We start from the raw sequence: 24,567 nt of genomic DNA on the forward strand, positions 1-24,567 counted from the left end.
GTATTATGATATATCATAATATTTGTATAATTTAAAATTATATATTACTAAATGTACTATAATAACTTATAATGCAATATAAATATCGAATAGATACTCTAATATAATGTACCTGAGAAACATTTTCTTTAAGTTGTATTAATTTATGGTCATATATTATATTATATTATATTATATTATATTATATTATATTATATTATATTATATTATATTATATTATATTATATTATATTATATTATATGTATTAACAGAATGACAATAATGCACTTAGTGAATCGGCTATGAGAATTAGCTACAAAATTTGCCACGAAATTGCAGAGGAATTGAAGACATTCAACAAAGGTGAATTCATCAAGCGATTTTTAATTATATTGGCAGATGAACTCTGTCCACAGCAAGTAGGGGAAGTGGAAGCCATACGCCTGTCTCGTAAAACCGTGGTGAGGAGGTTGCAGTATGTGCGTATGGGTTATGTAAATAAGCCTAATGATTTGTGTGTGTGCATAGAGCGAAGTTTAGTTCATTAAATTAATAAGTGTGTTTTAAATTCTGTAATGTACAATGGATTGATGTAATATCCTTATAAACTATTATGTACTGACAGACTGAATGACTAGAACAACCGTGGCTCTTGTTATATTAATGCAGGGAAGGTAGCTGTAATGCGAGTCCGCCACTGCGTGAGCGTTCTTCTCTGGCTTGGAATTGAAGTGCCTTGCGGAGCGAGAGCAGCTCTGGCCGACTAAATGGAGCCGCTCTCATGTCCGACCCTGGTTTCGGAGAACCTGAAGGCCAATACAATCCATCCTGGCAATTTTACAAATTGTTATTGTTTTTTAAGGACAATTTTGAAAAAGCAGAGTCAGTTCAGCTACATTGATTGACAGGCACAAACAAGCTTCTTTCTGATCACCCCGACTTTCTGCCCGGCGACCAGCCAGGTTACGAGCGACCATCTCGGTAACCAGCCAGGCTCCGTCTTGTACGTAGGCCTACCTTTAGTGTAGTCAACCGGTGTGGGTTTGAGAATGTGTCTAGCTTGAAGATTAGTGCAATAGATGGTAACAGGTCGCAGTGCTTGACCATAGTGCCCCCTCCCGCAAATTCAATTCCCATTCCATTCCAGAATCTTAGAAGATTACAGTCGTTCAAAAATTGAATGAAATGAGCCATGTTCCTATTATTCAATTTTATCGAGAGAGACGAAATCCAGCTCGTGTCTAGAAATATTTTCATAAGTTGTGAAATCTGCGTCAAGTGTGAGTTAGGATGGTCGACAAATCCATCACTTGAGGCAATATATTACATCTGTAACGTAATGTAAGCCTGTAAGTAGCGAGATTTTATTGCCGGAAGCTGACGCGTGTAATGACAGTTAAGCGGGCTTTTACTTGCTCATGTGACTTCGAACGTCGCCGTACCATGCGAAACCTGTTTCCAAACGTACAGTCATTACATGTATGAATTGGTGGTGATCGATGGATGAACGGACGGATGAATGGATTGGCAATTTTGGATTGATAAAAGTTTAGTTTTTGAAGCTGAATGGTTATGAGAATAAAATGTCTTGTATTACACAGGGTGAAACGTAGGTAATGTTATTAATTTCAAGAGATTATTCTTTGAGATATTTGAAACAAAGCTTTAATACAATTTTTCTCGTTTTTGCTTCCTTTTCGTGATATAAATTCTTTTATATGAAACCTTTCATAGCGTATTTTGGGGAAGTCATTGATTTACTTCCAAATATTCTCAGTCAATTTAAGAGAGCAGTGTATTATGATAATAAATGATGGAAATATTTTTAGTTTTGTTCTTTAAATATACAGAAACTTGATGCGAACGAATGTAAAATTGTATACTTTCTTTGCAGAACCAAAAAAATTATACTTTCTCGGATAAAATTTCTTCATATTTAAAGAACAAAACTAAAATTATTTCAATTAATGTTTATCATAATACATTGCTCTCTTAAATTTACTGAGCATTGGGAATTAAATCAATGGTTTTCCCAAAACACGTTATGAAGCGTTTCGTATAAAATAATTTTTATCTCGAAAAGAAGGCAAAAACGAGTAAAATTGTATCAAACTTTTTTGTTTGAAATATGTCAAAGAATAACACCCTGAAATTAATGACATTACTTACGATTCGTTCTGTGTAGTGACGTACCGGTACCTTACCGTCACTGATGATGCGTGTTTGAATATACTCCATTACCCCGCATTACCTCAACTCTGAATAAGCCGTGCAGTTGATGAGGAGGGCTAAGTGGAGGATTACCGGGTGTATTTCTACATATTACAACACTGATCGAGATCATCCAGCACCTTTCACAAAACCGGCTGTTTCATAACAAATGACACTTGGGTTCCTGCAGCCGCAACACGAGGTTCGTTAAATAAGTTTCAGAAATGAATTCGAATCCCGTCACAAGTTACTTTAAGCTTATTAATCGTTCTGCAAAGTTGAATATTGTACGGACCTCGGCGTCTGTAACTAGCGCCGTCTCATACCTGATTACAAAAGGAAAGAGTACGGCAAGCCCTGTGTTTATATCTACAGGGACATCATTTTATTTTTACTAACATTTTTAATATTAACCTTTAGAGAACCGGAAACACAGTTTCCACGACTGTAGTTCGATGATACTGGAGTAAAACACAAACAAATCACTTTACTAGGTATTGAAGGGATGAAAAGTAGTTCAGCCATTTACGTAAACTAGGAAATATCGCGATTTTGAGTTCGATAATTTTCATTAGGTTTTTGTTTAATCAAATTACAGTACAGTATTAACAGTGAGTGTTCTTACTCACGAACTGAGCTTTCCATGCGGACGTATTCATTATGCAGTGTATATTATACTGTCTACAGCACATTAGCGTACACTATAGAGAATGAAGTTAAATTGAAAAATACGGTAATCATAATATGGATATTTAAACACATTTTTGAAAATAGTGCCGTTCATTTCTAATGTGCATATTATCGCACTATAGACTATTGTACGCAATTCCAATTACCAGGTTCGTACTTCGTATCAGTAACTCATGTTGAAATAATTCTGTACCTACTCTATAAAAGATACCTTACGTACTGTAAATTCAATCCTCACTTCTGCCCGATCCGAAAAGATAAAATTACTCAGACATGCTATCTACTGTCCGGCCAAGTGGTTACGTCGCAGCGTCGTAGAAAGGGAGGGAATCACGTGACAGTTAATTACTTAACGAGGCCCTTTTATTTAAGTTATTTGAAACAATTGTACGGGTATAATATTACGTAGACGTCCAATTCGTAACAGAAATTAATATTCTCATAAAAGAGCTAAGACAGCCCAGCCACTAGCATTTACAGAGAGGCGAATAGAAGCAGGTGGGGGAAACCGGGATGCGACGTAGGCAAATGGAAAATGATGCAATATTGAAAGCTCTTTCGTCACTGGAAAACGCGAACATATTTTTGGAACGTACTGTTTACTATGACCGTAAGGCTACTATGACTGTATATGCGGTCTTGGATCTGTGTGGAGGACGGTTGAACTTCATTAGTAGAGGGGGTGGGAGTGAAGTACATTCAAAAACTCAGGTACAATAAAAATTGAAGTAAAAATAAAATGATGTCCCTGTACAATAACTCATATTTATGAAATCATTGAGATTGGAGTGCGGGCAGTATTTAGTACAGTACAGTTCCAATTATCCGGACTAACTGGAAATTGGCATGATCCAGATAACTTGGTCAGAAATGAAAATCACTCTAGTAACATGTTATGGTGAACATTCAGTATTACATCTATTAAAAGAGAAAAGTTAAAAATATTAAAAAAAAAGGAAAGAACAGAATTTATACATACTTAAAATATAAAAGGGACATTTTAAAGTACTAGAGTCGACGGCAATTCGGAAGGCGGTAGTCTGCTAGCGTTTGCGTCGAGAGATACAGATAGAGAGGGCAAGGCAGCGTACAACATTGCCACATCGTACTTCACACGCACTTGCAATACAAATAGCGCAGGAGAGAATTTAAATTATCAAAAGACAGTAATGACCTTAACTGTTGATTACTGTAAGCATGACACCAAATAATCCCTCTTTCCTTCACTAACAATATTCTTTGCACGGTTCTCAATCCCACACCACATGTTTCTGCAGTCGTTTCTTGCGCGTTGGCAACGTTGCAGCCAGCATCAGGATGGCCGACTGCATTCTGCTCGTCAAGGTTTTTAAAATAATTATACACCTTAAACACTATTTTCCGCGCCTGCCTGTGCAATACTTGTCTTTTTACAGTCCCTTCTTCCATTTATTTATATTACACACACAGTAAATGTTAGTTTTACTTATTCAATGTATTGAAACACTCACACGTGAACAAACGAACTTGGGAAGTACTTGTTATAGATTGATTCCGATTGGTTCTACTGTACAAGCTTGTGACGTCACATACCAGAAATACTTCAGCGCATATAGCAGCTGACCGCCTTCCGAAATGCCGTCTAGTCTATACACAGAATGACACATTAGAAGGAACTTTTCATATTGCGGGCGCGAGTAAATTATACAAGATATCCTGTAAGTTTGGAACTATAGGTAATTTATTGAAAATACTTTCATATTCCATCGACAACTCAAAAATTGTAGGAAATAGAAATTTCACCCATAAACCCCCTTAAAAAGAAAAGTTGTAGCCTAACACCACCAATAAGCTATGGTATATGCAGAGAAAATACGATCCCTGTCTCATCTGATACGACGTATCGTGGACTGCTTTGCTTCCATTACTCCAGACGTTCTTATAAGTGTCATGGATGACTGGAGAAGGAGTCTCAAGTTGTGCATAGCAAGACAAAGAGGACACATTAAGCACATGTTATAATTTCCCTATAGTTACAGACTTATGGGACACTCTGTTCACCATACTACGCCAGGGGTGTCAAAGCCCCTGTATTACGTGCTCATAGAACAAGCAATAAAATCCAAGGTTCACTTTTTAGCAAGATAAAGTACAATAATCGCTTTTAAAGAAATGTGCGAATTCTTGAAAAAACATAGTGCAGGCAGTTTGACATCCTTCTACCAGGCGGTCTTTTAGAGTAACGACAATCATTTTTTGTGACTGAATAAATAATTTCAAAATTTCGATAATTCTAAATCCGGATATTTGATGTTCGGATAATTGGAGGTCTTCTGTAAATGTGAACTGTGTGATTTTGTTCTTGTACACAAGTAGACAAGTAACTTGCGAATCGTCTTTCTATATTAGGGATAGTTTTTCTTATCTCGGGGAAGATAATTACAATTATGGTGAAGAAAAACAGTGCTAGTGAGAGAGTTACTTTCCACCAGATCGCTATTACCACCTCATCAAAGCCGCCCCATGAGGTAATGCTCATCCTTCTTCAATAGGAACTTGATACATTACTGAACCTTTGTGCTGAAAACAATTATTAAATTGATAAGGAATGCTCTGAAATTGAATAGGTCATTGTGAAAAGGCACTAAGTCAATTCTTAACGAAATGCATATTTTGATGGATTTTTAAAAGTTTTTTCTGGATTTAAAAGAGGAGGAAACAAACCAATTGCATTTGTATAGGCGATTCGTTATCTCGTGAAACCTACTTGCCCGTAAGGGGGAGAAGAATGTGGATTGATAAGCTTCCCTCCCTCGTTATGCTTTCATTTGAAGCTAGCTAGCTAGCTAGCTCTCTTACCCCCACCATAAGGTTCTTACACTGAGCTATGGCGCACACATCCATTTAGTTCCACGAAATTAATAATAATTAATATTAATAATAATAACAATAATGATAATATTAGTTTTATTTAACCTGATAGACTTAAGACCATAGTGCTTTAAGGTTAAAATCTCCAAACCAAGCCTTGCAAAAAATTAATACGGCGTACACGCCTGCCATCTGTTGTAGTACTCGGGAACGCGCTGAAAAGACACACTCGTGCCATCTGTCTATAACACACTGAAAATATACGCATGTTCACCATTGCATTATCGCTAAAGTAACAAGGTAAGATATTTGTAAAAACTCGAAACTTAGACATTTAATTATGGTCAAACAAAAACAGTCGTATGCACCTTGCCTATGATGGTAATTAAGACGCTCGTATGAAAATTATGAAGCTCGCGTCTTAATTACTACGGTTATAGGCTCGTTGCATAATATACTATTAGCACGATACCGTAGAATATCCAATTTTTGAAACGCTTGTATAGCGTTAAGAGATTTAATTTAATACGTGAGTAAGATACGGACTTCAAAAGGAGATTAGCACCGCGAACATGAACACCTTTATTTTCTTAACGCATATACAGGAATGTTTTCAGTATCGGTGAACTGGCTTAATTGTTTACAGTGAAAGTTAAATAGTTATTCAGAGTCACCTATCTTGAGGAATTATAAAAGTAATGATAGAGAATTAATACAACTAAAAACGAAAATTTATTTGTAAATACTTTATTAACATTTTTATGGACTGAAGATTGGAGGAATGTCCACTACAAGCGTTACCCTCTCTATATTCGCTTTCCGGAAACTGTGACGTAGAGCAGTAGGCACAGTAATTGTCTTCCAGTGAATAGGCAAACAGGTACATCGCACTGAAGTTCATAAAAACGCGCAACACCGAAATCCTCCGTGGTCGAAGCGAAGCGACGAAGCTGTTTAACCCTGTAATTTGTGCTATAATTCAATAGTCCCTAGCTAAGACCCGATATTTTCATTACCCCTCCACAAAATGAAATGAAATTACATAGAGGTCCGTGCCAGCGAGGGAGCTCTGACTGGAGAGGCGTGAGAGGACTGGCTTAAAGTGGCCACTATTACTTCTTCCCTGTTAGCACGTGTGCGGCGCTGGGCGACGGATGCACTAGTCCCTCCCCACTCCAGCAGGCCTACGTCACGAGTCCAATCTCTGGGTCGAGGTTAATGTTGATGTAAAACATGCAGCGGTGCAGTGAACACGCATTGTGGTCAGTGCAGTACTTTGTCCTACGTGCTGACCCTACATGACGGGAGTCCTGCCGTTTCCTGTTAGGTACCTACGAAGTCGTAAACAGCGACACGAGTGCGAAGAATTTGCAGTAGTCCGACGATTAAAAATCATTCGAGATTGATGGGTGAATGGAAGCATTCTCCAATCTTTCCTATTTTCTGCCTTTGAGTCTCCGAATATGGCCCAGAACCAGACTGTTCCAAGTCCATTTTACTATTTTTTTTTCAGGAGAGCTATTTTAAGCTCCTGACATTCAAATCTTCATGAAACAATTTGGAATAGCTTCATAGCAACCTTATGGAGAGGAATATTTATAATTTTGTTCGACTCATATATGAAGACGTCCACACTTGTGGAGTAACGGTCAGCGCGTCTGGCCGCGAAACCAAGTGGCTCGGGTTCGATTCCCGGTCGGGGCAAGTTACCTGGTCGAGGTTTTTTTCCGGGGTTTTCCCTCAACCCAATATGAGCAAATGCTGGGTAACTTTCGGTGTTGGACCCCGGACTCATTTCACCGGCATTATCATCTTCATCACATTCAGACGCTAAATAACCTTAGATGTTGATGAAGCGTCGTAAAATAACCTACTAACTATATGAAGACAAGAACTGGAAAACAATGAAACACAGATTTATTTCTTATAAAAAGTTGGACTTAGAACAGTCTGGTTCTCAGCCATCGATATCTTAATGTCTTCTATTATCTCATATCTTCTTCTGTCCCGAATTCTTCTCCCGTTCACCATTTCTTCCAGTGCATCCTTCAGTAGACAGTTTCTTCTCAGTCAGTGACCCAAACAATTCATTTTCCTCTTCGTGATCAAATTCAGTATCATTCCTTCTTCATCCACTATTTCCACCACAACTTCATTTCTTATTCTGTCTGTGCAATTCACAGCGCAAAGTTGCAATTAATACGTCGTTCTTGTTATCCACTGACTATTAACAGTTTAAATAAAGTGAATATTAATTGCTACCTTGCGCTGTATTTTACAGAATGTTTACTTCAACCCTCATTACCCATTCTTGACTTACACCACTTCTGCTCTGAACGGCTCATTTGAGATATTTTAAACAAAAAAAGGTTAATAAAACTTTGCTCGTTTTTGCTTTCTGTCCGAGATGAAAATGATTTTAAATGAAATATTTCATATAGTGGTTTACAAAATACATTAATTTAATCCCCAATATGCTCAATAAGTTTAAGAGAGCAGTGTATTATGGTAATGAATTATTGAATAGTACATTATGCAACGAGCCTATAATGAAGGTAATTAAGAAGCGAGTATGGATATTTATGAAACGAGAGCAAGCGGGTTTCATAATTTTCATACGAGCTTCTTAACTACCATTATAGGCGTGTTTCATACGACTTTTTATGCTCGACCATATTTCTAACTTGATATTATTAATTTTCTTTGTATCTGACCTTGGCCAATGTCCCGTATGTTATGAGATGTGCGCAGACGCGAAAGTATTGATTTTTTTTCCGAGGAACAGATGTTCATATTGACCTTGCTAGGCCAGAGATAACATTGAAATTAAATTAGACTTTGAAAAACGAGATGACAAATTTAATTTATTTGAATATTATTTACAATTAACGCTAATTATTATAGTAACAGAACATAACCTTCTGCGACAGTATTGGATTTCCAGCCTCCGTGACCTTTCGCTAATTCTCTTTCGATTGCATATCCGAGAATAATCGATGCTTGCGGTTTTATAACGGTAGAAAACTGACCTGTCATTGGCTGAACAGTTATAACCTGAGTCGTCATTGGCTGAAAGACCTGACCTTTAATGAGTAAGTGTACTTTAATGACATGCATTAAAGGTCTGCAACCAGGTGTATAATTACTACATTTCGGCATGGTCGAGCATAAAGGAATTTAGTTTCGTCCTTCAATTGTGCAGAAATTTGAGCTGAAAAAATGTAACTTTTCATTCTGGAAAATAATTAAAAAATATTACATTCTTTAGGATCAAATGTCTGTACATTTAAAGGACAAAATTAAAATTCTTTCAATCTCTTACGAGATGATCATAATACACTGCTCTAGGCACCGGCGTGGCTCAGTCGGTTAAGGCGCTTGCCTGCCGGTCTGAAGTTGCGCTCGGGCGCGGGTTCGATCCTCGCTTGGGCTGATTATCTGGTTGGGTTTTGTCCGAGGTTTTCCCCAACCGTAAGGTGAATGTCAGGTAATCTATGGCGAATCCTCGGCCTCATCTCGCCAAATATCATATCGCTAGCACCAATCTCATCGATGCTAAATAACCTCGTAGTTGAAGCAGCGTCGTTAAATAACTTAAAAATACACTGCTCTCTTAAATTGACTGAGTACAATGAGAATTAAATCAGTGGCTTGCCGAAAACACGCTATGAAATATGTCACATAAAGCAATTTTTATCTCGTAAAGGAAGCAAAAACGAGTAAAATTGTATGGAACTATTTTGTTTGAAATATCTCGAAGAATAATTCCCTGAAATTAATAACATTATTTACGGTTCACTCTGTGTATATGAATGAATGATAGGAGAATAAAACGGCTGCATAAGTTTTAAGTAAAAGGACTGAGGGTTGGATACTTGAATGACATCTACCACTTCTTTAGAATTTATAGTTATTCCTATTAGTTTAAATGGAAACGAAAGTCACTGTACTGTATAATATTCTGTAGAGACGAACTCTCCAGAACTTCGACAGCTAAGATTTCTAAGCGAAATGAAACTGCAGAATTTTCGTGAATTTGGTGGCAACATTTGTCGTCATAAACATCATTATCTAATGACAAAAGTTGTGTATTACTAACCTCACATTTTCATATACATATTGATTTGATACGTAGTTGTTACTCATTTTGTTTTGAGTCTATTCCTCTTTCGCGTTCTTGAAATCTCCCTCGATTTTCTGTAACCATCAATCATCCGGCGTATCGTATAAACTACTCCACATTCTTAATAATGCTCCGGAGACCGAGACTGAATATCGATGTTCACGTCTGGTCTCCGCTTTTGAAATGTAAACGAAACTTCCAAACGGATGACGTACGTTATTCTTGACTTTTATAATAATGTGGGAGTCAGAATAACAATAAATCAGATTTATTTACGTGCTTCAATTTTCCTAATTTAGATACGTACCTGTTACTCTTTAAAATGTGTAATTGTGAAATGAATAATGTCTCCATCCTATTGAAAAAATTTCCAATATTTATAGATGGCCAGAATTGTTTTTCTTGTGCTTGTCAGCTTGAAGTACACCAGATGAGTTACCTGCTCCTTATTTATAGGAAGTTATGCAATACCGCGTACACAGGCAATTCCGTAAACACAGTAGGCCTACTCGTAATCATAACTCGAATTCAAAAGGGACTAATTTACCTGTCTTACTAGATCATGTGATTAAGGGTGTAGCTAATAAAGATGAACAAAACTAACTGCCGCTCTCGCTCGCTGTGTTCGTTGCATTTGTCTTTCGAGTCTCGCCTCGTAACTCTCGTGCTCTTCGAGTCTCGCTCATCATTCTCGAAATAGCATTTGGTCGGCGTGGAAAGATTTCGTAACTTTGAATAACATACATCATTGAAATAAATAACATTAGAGATGTTTGATACAAAAAGACAAAACAAAACAGTATTATAGTTATCAAAATGTTCCGGTTGAATTATCTGGTTATAAAAACAGAAAAAATTCTCAAATAAATTTGCATAAAACATAACGTTAAATAAAGCGTTAATATATATTTTTTTTTACTTGAGATTATACACTTGATCTCAAACGTACGAAAAACAATCCTAGCTTCTTAATAAGGGATTATTATACACTGAAGGTAGAAATGATGTTTCAAATTGGCTACTTATTGTTTATACATATATAACAGTTGCCAAAACAGATTAAAGTTCAGTCTGATATAAACAATTGTGACGATTCAAGGCTGCTTGACGTTCGAGAGTTGACCACTCCCGAAGTCTTGATCGTTTGATTCACTCACAAGCAGTCAACGACGTCGCGTCGTAGGAAATTTATCGTGTGGGTTTTCGGAATTTTGCGGGCGCTGTCAGTCTTGATTTCTCTATCGTTGTTTAACTCTAGTAGCTAATAATTGTCCACGAGTTCGGGTCTTTTTCTTTCTTCGGATAAAGTCCCGCAGGCAAGCACCGCAGCCTCAGGATTTCTGTGTAAACCTCCTTATGTTGGAATGATTGTTGAAATTCATTTAGGATCGCTTTTCAAGCGCATAATTCGCTGCATGTTACCATCAAATCAATTCAGTTACTGGATTCAGTTCCGACTGGAGACCGTTCCTATGTATGCCCAATAAGACATCATTAATGAGGTAATTAAGACGAGAGATAATGGGATAGTTTGGTCAGTTCCTTTCCCCCTCCATTGCATACATCGCTGACTAGTAACATATTACAATAATCATATTTTAAATCGCTCTTTCTCTGTCATATTGTTACCTCAATCAGAGGTAACAATATGATATGCAAGGAATATTTATGGGAATTGAAAAAAAAAGATTGATTGTGCAGTGGCGAAACGTAACAAAAAATTATGGATAGACGCAAAATATCTAAATATTAGTGACAGGCTGTATAAAATAGTCCTGAATATCTAGATACAGTGGACTCTCCTAAGTTCGACAGAACAGAATTGAAAGTTCTGACCAATAAGGGTAGTGGGTGTGGCAGGTGAAATGAATACAAATTCTTATTGGTTATCCATGAACGAATATAGTACTGTACTTGGATTTCCTGCCCGCCCCGAGACTTGTGTATGCGCTTCTAGTACCACCGTGGGTTTCGACAGTTCCGTCTCACAAACTGCACAATTCTCAAATAGAAAAAGAAGAGTTCATTAATTTAAAATCAGTGATCAATATGAATGTCCTAATCAATAAAATATTCTGTTTTCCTTTGACAGAAGTATCACTACAAGACACAGGACCAATTTCCATTCAAATGGCAAACCCATTTCTTAGTGCCCGTATAGGGGCGTGTTTAATACTCCTACGTAATCAGTCGAACTATAGGATGTCGAACTTGATTTTTGTCGAACTTAAGAGCTTCCACTGTATGTGCTTTTAATAACAGAACTGCTTTCAAGTTAGGCTTTCATGGAAGGCTTCTTCTATCGCTATTCATTCTAGGGTTTCTAAATAACTGTATTTTCTTATTGATTCTTGGACTTATTGATTTCCCCTAATTGACCAAATATTCGTCTATTTCCGTGTCACATTTTCATTATGTCTAACAGCTTCTAAGCATGATGTTTACGCCAGTGTTCTATTGTTTCTTCCCAACATGTGGAATATTTGTGCGTTTTTATGTCATTCTCCCTTTATACTTTATAGCTTTTGCTTCAAGGTTTTTTTACTGCGGAAATACCAATGCGATTCCAAGGTTCTTCAACTGCTCAGAACCACATAATCCCCTATATTTAGAGCACCAAGTACTTTGATATTTCTAATCACATTTCCGTCTTTCCGGGACAAATATTATTGAAGGCTGCCTATTTATTTTAGACTTGTTCAGCTTCTGCTCACTGTTAAAGACAACAAAGAATTGCTTTTAAGGATACTATTTTCATTGCTCCACTCTCTAAATCATTTGCGAAATTGTCAATCGCTAGTGATGCCCCATTATGATTACTGCGATTCTCTCTTGACAAATATAACTGTCAATTTAATTGAAAGGCTATAACATGTTCATAATGTGTGTGCCCGCTTCATCTGCAATACTCGTAAATTTGACCATATAACGCCATTTTTTGAAGTTCTTTCATAGGTTCGCGTAAAGGAGCGTAGAACAGTACGTTCTTTATCTGTTCTGTTTAGAATATTACTCACTCCTATTCCAAAATATCTGAGAACTCGCTTTGAATATCTTACAGTGTTAAGGAATCAACATCAGGCCATATTATACATTCCTCGTCACCGTACCTCTTTCTGTTCATCCTCTTAAGCCTTGGTTTTTCTGAACCGACGCATGCGACGTGCGAGGTGCGAAGCCTGCGTCGCACAAATCTGGACTAAACGAGAGATAGTGAGTGGTTTCTGTAACTGCGAGATCCGAAGTCTGCGCACCTCGCAATTATAGAAACCACTCACAATGTCTCGTGTAGTCCGGATTTGTGTGAGGCGGGTCTCGCACCTAGCACGTCGCATGCGTCGGTTCAGAAAAACCAAGGTTTAATACCGTGTAAGTTCGTCGTCTATGGAACTCATTATCTCGTCATGTTAGGGATTGCCGAACGGTTAATCAATTTAAATTAAAAATGAAGAATTACATACTTTTACATGAAATTGATTTGTGAACGTTAATCGATTTTTACAGGTTATTCTTTGTGTTAATTAGAAACATTAAATCCAGACGTTTGAGATGGGCAGGACATGTAGCACGTATGGGCGAATCCAGAAATGCATATAGAGTGTTAGTTGGGAGGCCGGAGGGAAAAAGACCTTTGGGGAGGCCGAGGCGTAGGTGGGAAGATAATATTAAAATGGATTTGAGGGAGGTGGGATATGATGGTAGAGACTGGATTAATCTTGCTCAGGATAGGGACCAATGGCAGGCTTATGTGAGGGCGGCAATTAACCTCCGGGTTCCTTAAAAGCCAGTAAGTAAGTAAGTATTCTTTGTGTTTGTATACAATGTAATTTAGGCCTTTCATGAAGTAGAATTAGTATATTAATTGTAAATGAATTATGTATCATGTTTAGTCAATATTTCATTATATGTATGCTTGTGAATGTGCATGAAAATGATTTTTATATTTAAGTATGACTATTAATATTACTATTTTTTGTCATGGTTTCATTGTGTATTTCACTTGTAGTGGGAAAGAGAAGGCCTCATGGCCAGAATAGATTGATGGATGGATGCATATGGATATGGATATGGATATGGATAGAGGAAGATATAGAGATATATATAGAGAGATAGAGATAGAGATATATAGAGAGAGATAGAGATAGAGATATATAGAGAGAGATAGATATATATATATATATATAGAGAGAGAGAGAGATAGAGAGATGTAGAGATATAGGAATATAGAGATATATAGATTTTTATTTTTATTTTATTGGGTTATTTTACGACGCTGTATCAACATCTAGGTTATTTAGCGTCTGAATGAAATGAAGGTGATAATGCCGGTGAAATGAGTCCGGGGTCCAGCACCGAAAGTTACCCAGCATTTGCTCGTATTGGGTTGAGGGAAAGCCCCGGAAAAAACCTCAACCAGGTAACTTGCCCCAACCGGGATTCGAACCCGGGCCACCTGGTTTCGCGGCCAGACGCGCTGACCGTACTCCACAGGTGTGAACGAGATATATAGATATAGGGAGAAAGAGATAGAGATACAGATAGAGATAGAGAGATAGATACAGACAGACAGGAACAGATTAGATTAGATTAGATAGATATAAAATAATCAAGACACCTTTTTCACTCCGATCATCACCTGATCTCTTTCCATTCTTGATAGAGAGTGTTAGAAAGTGCAGCACAAGGAACAACACTCAAGGGAAGGAAATACTCGTATCGCTGCAGTGTACAAGCCCAGAAAAAGAATGTTATAACTGGAACTTGGAAAATCCAGGTGACCCAAATTTATTTCTGAGTCTTTACAAACCGGGATGGACTCGTCTAGCCCCCCTGCGAACATGCTGCTCTGTAAGGGAAGAAAGAAGTTCTGCGCGCGCACATTTTTTAAAGTGCAGCCAGATCTGTTACTCTGGTGTCTACTCACATGCAGTATCCACCACGACTGCAGGAAACTTATTTCTGAGTCGCCTAAAATAGATTACACGGAAGTTCATTAACTGTATCAGCAGTTAAAAGAAATCTGTTTAGAAATTTAGAAATAACGTATAAGATAATTATAATAGGTGCATGTAGTATGGATTATTTCTTTACTTTTGGGTAGACGATGTACCCTCCTGAATGGGAACAGTGAGACATTTGCATTTTTTTTGACAAACACGCATTGTATATTATGTCCTTTATCTATTAACATTTCTGTTTATGTATTATTGTACTCCATGTTTTAATGCCTATTTCTATTGCACTTGATTTTAAAAATACTTGAAATTTCACTTGCATACATATGTCTTAATAGTTTGTGTCTCACTGTACCCACTACTCCCCTATCTACTCACAGGTGAATTCATGACATTCAATAACACTTCATGAAACTGATACTAAAACTATGTGTTGTACTAGTAGACTATATTGTAAATCTCGTCTGTATATATTTCATCTAGACTGTGACTATAAATTAAGATTTTATAATAGTATTAAGTTTTTTGACTTGTTCCATATTCTAGCTGTAAGCATGTATGAATACCATGGAATGTTAATAAATACAATACAATACAGGGAAAATAATCCAAAGAATACACACATCTGCGAATTACAAGATGTAGACTTACCTGATAGCGAGGAGACATACATAGAACACATTTGTAAATTACAGCAGGTGACGTTATCTACTCGCGCGGAAACAGCAGCCACGGTATCAGTTGTATAATTGTGTGTTTTATAGCAGGTGATATCTGCTCACGATGGAAAGCATCCACAGAATACATATGAGTCTCTTTGGAAATAACGTTATCTGTTCGTCGAGGAGCAACACGTACAGAATACATCTGCAGCTTGTAGGAGGGGCATTTTTGCTCATGAGAAAACTGCATTCACAGTATACATACAAATTTTTTTTAGGAGCATGCGATATCTGCTCGTTGAGGAGCATCACACAACGTACACAGATGACGTCACAATACTCAATCGTAATAAAAACCTCCAGTTGCTTGAAAGTGAAACACTGACTTATATTGTAGAAGTTAAGAAATGGTTTGAAGCTAATGGTTTCGTCTTAAATGAAAACAAAACAGAATCATTAACATTTAGTTTATAACGTTGCTCAATGAGTCGTTCATACAGTATAACATGCTTTGAATTGTGGTTAATACAAAGCTATCTTGGCAACAACGTATTGAGCATTTAAACAACAAATTATCCACTATTTTATTTCTTTTAAGAAGTTTAAAAATGATTTTATCATTAAAATATAATAATAATAATAATAATAATAATAATAATAATAATAATAATGGAAATGATTGGAAATTTATCCTTTGAAGAGGTGGAAAAAATTCAAATACCTGGGACCAACAGTAACAAGTGAAGAGTCCACTGCAAGAATGATGGATGTCATTTGAAATACATTTTGCAGGAGAAGCAATTGAAAGTTTGAAATGCTTAGCGCTCAAAGCTTAACTGTAATTTTCCGATCATTACTGGACAATGACTATCGGTGTTAATGCCAAATAACTCTCTATGTACATTCCATATGTCTTAAGCTATGCATTGACAGTCTTAGTTCATTTTCGACAAGAAAGTGACATCCATCATTCTTGCAGTGGACTCTTCAAATATAAATGATACTCAGGAGGAAATTAAACACAGAATTAATATGGGAAATGCCTGTTATTATTCGGTTGAGAAGCTTTAATCATCCAGTCTGTTGTCAAAAAATCTGAAAGTTAGAATTTATAAAACAGTTATATTACCAGTTCTTTATGGTTGTGAAACTTGGACTCTCACTTTGAGAGAGTAACATAGGTTAAAGGTGTTTGAGAATAAGGTTCTTAGGAAAATATTTGGGGCTAAGAGGGATGAAGTTACAGGAGAATGGAGAAAGTTACACAACACAGAACTGCACGCATTGTATTCTTCACCTGACATAATTAGGAACAATAAATCCAGACCTTTGAGATGGGCAGGGCATGTAGCACGTATGGGCGAATCCAGAATGCATATAGTGTTAGTTGGGAGGCCGGAGGGAAAAAGGCCTTTGGGGAGGCCGAGACGTAGATGGGAAGGTAATATTAAAATGGATCTGAGGAAGATGGGATATGATGATAGAGACTGGATTAATCTTGCTCAGGATAGGGACCAATGGCGGGCTTATGTGAGGGCGGAAATGAACCTCCGGGTTCCTTAAAAGCCAGTAAGTAAGTAATGGTTTATTTAACCTGGCAGAGTTAAGGTCATACGGCCTTCTCTAACACTCAACCAGGAATAAAACTGCGTTACAAAAACACTACAAATTTACAAAGTACACTACAGTTTTACACACGAAACTGAATAGATAATAATAATATAATTTAAACAAGTAAGTAGAAATCAGACATAATATATAACATACAGAAAGAAAGGAAAAAGCATAATAAAATGTGAACAGCAGGTCAAAATAAATTAGACAAAGTATAAAAAAATTAGACAATTATTGATAATACTGATAATGATAATAATAATAGTAATAGTAATAATAATAATAATAATAATAATAATAATGGTAGTAGTGGTAGTGGTAGTAAAATAGTGAAGTACAAAGCATACAATGAATACAATATTCTTAGGTAAACACAGTAAGAAAAATTATGATTATATATAGCTCAAGTTATCACATTATCGGGAAATATGAAAACAAAAAGATAAAATAAGTTAAATATCACTAGAACATAAAAAAATATGAATACGTGGAAACATGCAATACAACACTTGTCATAATAGTAAGTTATTTTGGCAACTCGTCAGAAGATAATTTTCTAATTTGGATTTGAAAAATTTCAAAGTTCCGCAGTCCTTAAAATGGCCTATTATGCCATTTTAACAACATTTTAAAATATGGTATATTATTATGTGCAACAGCACTCATGTCATCAAGATTTTTAAATTACAGAGAAAGGCCATCAGGATAATTACCAGTTCTCATTATCGTGAACATTTTCGCCCTTTATTTATTAAATAAAAGATGTTAACTGTTACCAGTTCATACATTTTTAAATTATGAATGTATGTCAAACAAAATTTTAATATTACACTTCTAGGAAAGATTGTCATGATCATAATACTAGGCAATTAAGTACCGGTATGTTTCATCAACCAAAATGACGACTAGCAAAAACCAGCGAAAATGTTGAAATAATGGCAATAATAGAAATATACGTTACAAGAGCGGTATGTTGACGTTTTCATGGTCGAGGAAAAGATTGAAAAAGCGAAACGTAGTTGAGCTTTTTTAATTTCCGAGAACATGAAAACAAACATACCGCTCGTGTATCGTACATTATTTTGTGCGAAGATCGTTTATTACATACCTGAAAGACGAATTTCTAATTAGTTGCAATGAAATCTCCATGTTGGTTTCTGTTTAATGACGGCAACTTCGGAACACCAAAATATCTTTCTTCGACATTGTTGCTATAAAATGCTTTCTGTGTTTACTATACTCCAGCAGGCCGTGATATACGTCTGTCTTTTTTTCCCCCCAGTCTATAAATGCGAACTTAAAACAAACGGTAAGGTTATGTAATGATTTATTTTTCATTTTAATATTTTAACAATATTATTTATATAACATATTGCAGTAATAACATCGGTATCTGGAATCTTGTTGATTTTTTCACGGCTTCCTTAACGTTACTTTTATCAGGAATGCAATAAGTTTCGTGGAGTAGTAGACTTTTTACTTAATTTTTGCAAATATTTAAAAACAATAATTAATATTGCAAATTAGGTGAAATTGCAGTGGTAAGTTTCCAATTTATAATTATTACTATGTTAAACGTCTCTAAAAATAATATGTTAAAAGCCTAAAGCAGTAAAATGAATGTCGCGCTTAAGCAGTAAGAAGAGGGAAATTGTTGTGTGTGTTACGTTGGGAATACTGAATGTGGTATTTCACACTTACCGCGTATTGGTTCTGTGCGGAAAACAAGCAAATACACACGATCTCGCACAAAAGTATCTAACAAAATGTCCACACATTTATTTACTTTATGCATTGATGAATTTAAAAACGTAATCCCTAGTTGGCTCATTTGTAAGTATTTTTATGATTTATAAGAACTTTTTAAATCTTTTAATTTGTATTTGACAAGGTCTATTACACTATTTCAGTGTCTAAAGACTGTTATGTGAATAAAAAAGATAAAAAAAACTAAAACTTCTAGAAGGTTTGGAGTCGATTGCTCGTGATAAAAAGGAACCCGCAGATTACATCTGCGACGCTTTGAGTAAGATCTCGTCTGCTCGCGGATTAGGGAGTATCTGTTAAATACGTCATCGACGGCTAGTATTGTTGCTTTATATACTTACGAAAACAACATTATTGGAATACTGCTTCCACATTTGTACGGATGACGTTACCTTCTCACGGGAAAACTGCGTACACAAAATGAATCTGCAGCATGGTTGAATACACGCACAGAAGAGCTCATATGTGTTGTTACAGTACTTCAGAACCTCCCAGTCTTCACAGAATATGTACTTTTGTAGGGATACTGTTTCCTTGACTAAGCTACTGATATGCCCTTGGGGGAAAAAAGTGCAATTTTTATCCAATTTTTAAGAACTCCTTTTTCCCTGATAAAGATGAAGATAGCCTATTGTGTCCCATGAAGAGCAAAGGCCTCCTTAAATAAGGGAAAGCTGTATTTGCCTAACGTGATGAGTTAGTTCACGTTAGACGTGATATTTAAATCTAGGAACTTGAATTTCTTTAACAATGATTCTCTCACTGCCTTTCACAACTTCCTGTCTATGAACAAATGTCCCTCGAGTAGTTTCCACTTTCTTCTGTCTCTTGTCTCTCTGGACCATTGTCGACCTGTCTGTTCTTTGAAGAAGTCTGCCCATCTGCGCCGAGGCCTGCCTTGAAGTCTCCTTCCTATACGGGGGTCCCACATGTTAGCTCGGTATGTCCATCTGTCGCCTGGTAGCCTGGCCACGTGTCCACCCCATTTCCATTTGGATGTAATGGCTGTTTACTTGACACAAAATTATTTTCACACAAAATAAACCCTTCAAACCGCCAAATTCTAATTGTTATTATACGAAATATATATAAAATTGAGAGAATGTAGTGGATTGACACTTGCAGAACTACACTTCCGGTTTAAAGAAAGGATGTTTCGGTCAATAAAAACTCAGCTAATTAATTAACCAAACGTCATAGAGAGAAAACTGATATATTTTCTTGAAACTAGAAAGTTCAAGCTTTCAGATGACATAAAAAATGAACTTTTTGAAGGAAAATCAAAATTTAAGGGTAGACTAGTACCTTAAGAGGTAAACATCCATGGAGTTCATCTGGGATGTTACATGAGATAGTGTGAACCGGACACGAAGGTTTCTAAATCTGTTACTGTTAGTGTTAATGTTAGCTCATCGCATGGGGATAGAATTGTAAGTAGTTTCTGTTAATTACGTATTGATTTCTGTTTTACTGTACTAAATACCAGTTCGCTCTTGTATGGAAAAATTATAGTCTGGAATTTTAATTATATCATGTCCCAATTTTCGTCACATTTACTGCTTCATCATACGTCCCCATCAGCATCCATTACAAGTCTTTAATTTTGCAGCACTTGGTTTACACGCAGAGAAACAGTGTTCTCCAAACCTAACAGATTTTTATCCTCTGCTTACAATGGAACTCAGTTTATGAAATTCTCTCCATTGCAGCTATTTTAAACTAAACATTCATATAGATTTTATAGGATTTCCAAAGTTTATATTTACGTTAAAATTACAGAAGATTGAAGTAGAAACTACGTTGCACAAAAAAGGCGTTGGGGTACACCTGTTTACTCTATCACAGTTTTATGGCATTCCTACTATTAAAAGAATCGTTATAACTAGACTTCAAAGTTCAGGCACATTTACTCTGAACTTAAGTGTACATTCTTTAAGATTGTTTGAACCAAAATGCAACACTGCTACAGTATTTAATCATAGTAATAATTTAGGCCCAAGAATATATAACAAATTTATATTTAAATATCCTTATCTTGTCAACTCTAATAGTTCTAGTACTGTATTAAATTAAAAAAAAGTATGGATTTTATAAAAATTGTAAATTTAAATTTATAAATTCTTATTGCGTAGTAGACATAAGACAAATTGTATTATATACTTCTTAATTTCAATTCAGAAATCTGCTTCTGAGGACGAGTTCTACTCCTTCAGGGGCGAGTTTTCTGTTTATATTGTATTTTATGTTACAATTATTAGCTAAATAAATAAATAATTAAATGAATAAATGAATAAATAAGTAAGTAAATAAGTGAATAAGTAAATAATTAAGTAAATAAATAAATAAGTAAATAATTAAGTAAATAAATAAATAAGTAAATAATTAAGTAAATAAATAAATAAATAAAGTAAATAAGAAAATAAATACATAAATAAGTAAATAAATACATAAATAAGTAAATAAATACATAAATAAATAATTAAATAAATAAAGAAATAAATAAATAATTAAGCAAATAAATAAATGAGTAAATAAGTAAATAAATAAGTAATTAAGGAAATGTTTTAATTTGCTGGAAGAGTTAGGGGAGAGTCGGGTAGTATCGGACAGTGCGTTTCTTTCATCTACCACCATATGGTAGTAGCTGAATGACATGGTTACGTTTCTCTATGCGACATCACAGAAACGTAACCATGTCAATCAGGTACTATCATCGTGTGGTAGATGAAAGAAACTCACTGTCCGATATTACCCGATGTCCGATACTACCCGACTCTCCCCTAAGGCCATAAAGCCTTCTCTCCATTCAACCAGCCTTAATCAATACAAAAGTGACATACATATTTAAATTATGGATATTTACAACACACTTAAACGATTCTCCAGCAATATCCTTCAGTTAAGTTTTAACGACTAGTACATGTTTATTTAATTTGAGATAAAGCCTATAAAAAAGTAACAACATAATTTATGAGCTAATGTAATTCAATTCGGTCTATATACAATATGTAAAGAATTATAATTAAGTTGAAATAGCTAGTTGGTTAAAATGATGAGAATTACTTTCTATTCTAATACAGTGTTTACAAAGCACCTGACAAGGTATTCCTGTCCCATCATACACATATCACATCGGTTGGATGGAGATGTTGCAATACAGGCCGAGCATGGTAAACAATTAAACTTTTGCATAAAAGACAAACGCACAATGTATTATCGCCTCTCGAGTATGAAAACAATATTTTTCTTAGGCCTATAAACAATTAGTTATACAGGGCAATATTATTCACAAAGGTACTTTGTAACAATTTTTAATAGTAGTAGAGGTTGTGGTGGTAATATTTTATTATTACAATATCAGAACACATACCATTTGTAATTATTCATAAATTCAATAAATGAAAAAGAAACTACATAAATACCTTTTGAGAGAGAAAAGGTTATATTCTGGATCCGTCCATCAGATTCGAGGTGCACTAGAATCAACCCGAGGAGGTTAATCTAGCCAAAAAGGGCAATTTATGAACCAACTATCCCTTATTACAAAACATCATATAAACTCAGGGATATAAAAGTCGCCGGATTATTGGTGGGTGCTAGAGGGACCATAACAAAACAATTCCTGTCATTCTGTCATAAATTTGGAATCCCAACAAAAATTAAGGAAATTTCTTTGCTGGATTTTGAGAGTTCTCTGCAGATTTCACGGTGACACTTGTACTTCAATTCAAATTACAGTTGAATTTTCTCATTCCATTTTATTTTTTATCTGTATTCTTTATTTTACTGCAAATTTTCATTAGCCTATTGTAAAATATTATACATTTCAGAAACATTTTTCTTTTGTGTAATAACCCCTTTCACCTAAACACCATCGATATAGTCCACACATGTGGAGTAACGGTCAGCGCGTCTGACTGCGAAACTAGGTGACCCGGGTTCGATTCCTGGTTGGGACAAGTTACCTGGTTGAGGTTTTTCCGGGGTTTTTCCTTAACCCAATATGAGCAAATGCTGGGTAACTTTCGGTGCTGGACCCCGGACTCATTTCACCGGCATTATCACCTTCATTTCATTCAGACGCTAAATAACCTAGATGTTGATACAGCGTCGTAAAATAACCCAATAAAATAAAATAAAAACCATCGATATATTAAACAATTTCTGATACGTGATTATCCATAATCTCATACAGCAGAAGCTATAACGTAACCTAAATAATTTAAACAAGATAATGATAGCAAAGTTTTAATTAAAGATAATGAAATAAACATGAACCATTAAAAAAGGCACAATTTTATTATTGAAAGTACAATGTTGACAAACAAAGAAACAAATGCCAGGTAGGTGATAAAAACAAATAAATGCTAGGGACGTGATAAAAACAAACAAATGGTAGGGAGGTGATAAAAATTGTAGAATAAGTAGCCGTGATTGGCTGAAACACGTCGTTCCGTATCGTTTTATTGGTCAAAAGTAGAATGACTTAGTAAATGTCTGATAGTTATGGTGACAGGCTATGGGTCTCTAACCTTAAAAAATGCTGTTTTTATACCGAAATTACGCCAACCCACCCTAATGAGAAACGAGACGTAGTCGTCCAACTCTGAGGGCGTATTAGGACCGAAATGACGAAGGCCGAGAACCCAATTCGTTGTATGCACTGCATCAGCTTTGGCAGAATAAGGTCAGCAAGAACGTCTCGAGAGAAATGGATTGCTTCTACTTGGCATACAAAAGCATTCAATTTAATTACATGATAGACTAGTGACGTTTTCTTTAGAGGAAATGAAGGGAAGCACCCACGGCGCTGCACGCGACTGTGCAGGTGCAACTTTGATGCTAAATCGAATTAATGAGCGTGGGTTCAAGGGAGTTGGAATCCCGCCCATATTGGTGTGTGGGCCATTCATATCGGGGAAATGTGTGTGTCGATTTTATTCATGAATTCTAAATTGGTCGTATTGTAAAACAAAGAAAAATGTCGAAACCCATTAGAAAAGTGAATTTTAAGGACGTCCAAGCTGACCAAAAATTACATTTTCTAAAAACTAGTCTAGAAAATATTACATGGTGTTGAGAATCTCTCCACAAAATTTTGCGGCCCAAATGTTAGTTTAAATGGGTTTTAAAATTTAAAGAGCCTTGGCTTGTTAAGTGCCATGCCCTAGTTACTTAGCTTCTTTGATTTTTTAAAAATGATCCTTCGTCAGGATTTACAGTAATTGATTTATCAATTCTTTTGTGTGCTATAAACAGTGTCTGTTGTTCTTGTAGGTTACAAGAGGTAAAATAATTAATCATGTTACATGCTTATTCAAACTTTACGACTTGTTATCCGCAGTACCCAATTTTCAATAAAGAAGGAACATTTTCTCAGAAACTACTTGAGCTAAAGTAACGAAATTTTGAACACTCATTTATTATTGCATAATGCAAATTTACCTGCAGAAAATTAGTTCTTACGTGAATATTAAAATAACTTTACTTTGGGAAAGAAATTATATTAAAATATACTACTACATTCCTTTAAATTTATTTTGAAAAGAACCAATTGAAGCTTTAAAATTTTGTCTACAGGAATTTTTACATATAATGCACAGCAAATCTGTACAACATTTCAGAACCATATCTTTAATAGATAATGAGAAAGTTTTCCTTATATTTCGTGATATCAGGTTAGGTTAGGTTATTTCGGGTTATTTTTTAGTAGGT

This window comes from Periplaneta americana, chromosome 10 (genome assembly GCF_040183065.1).
Source record: "Periplaneta americana isolate PAMFEO1 chromosome 10, P.americana_PAMFEO1_priV1, whole genome shotgun sequence".
Classification (NCBI taxonomy): domain Eukaryota; kingdom Metazoa; phylum Arthropoda; class Insecta; order Blattodea; family Blattidae; genus Periplaneta; species Periplaneta americana.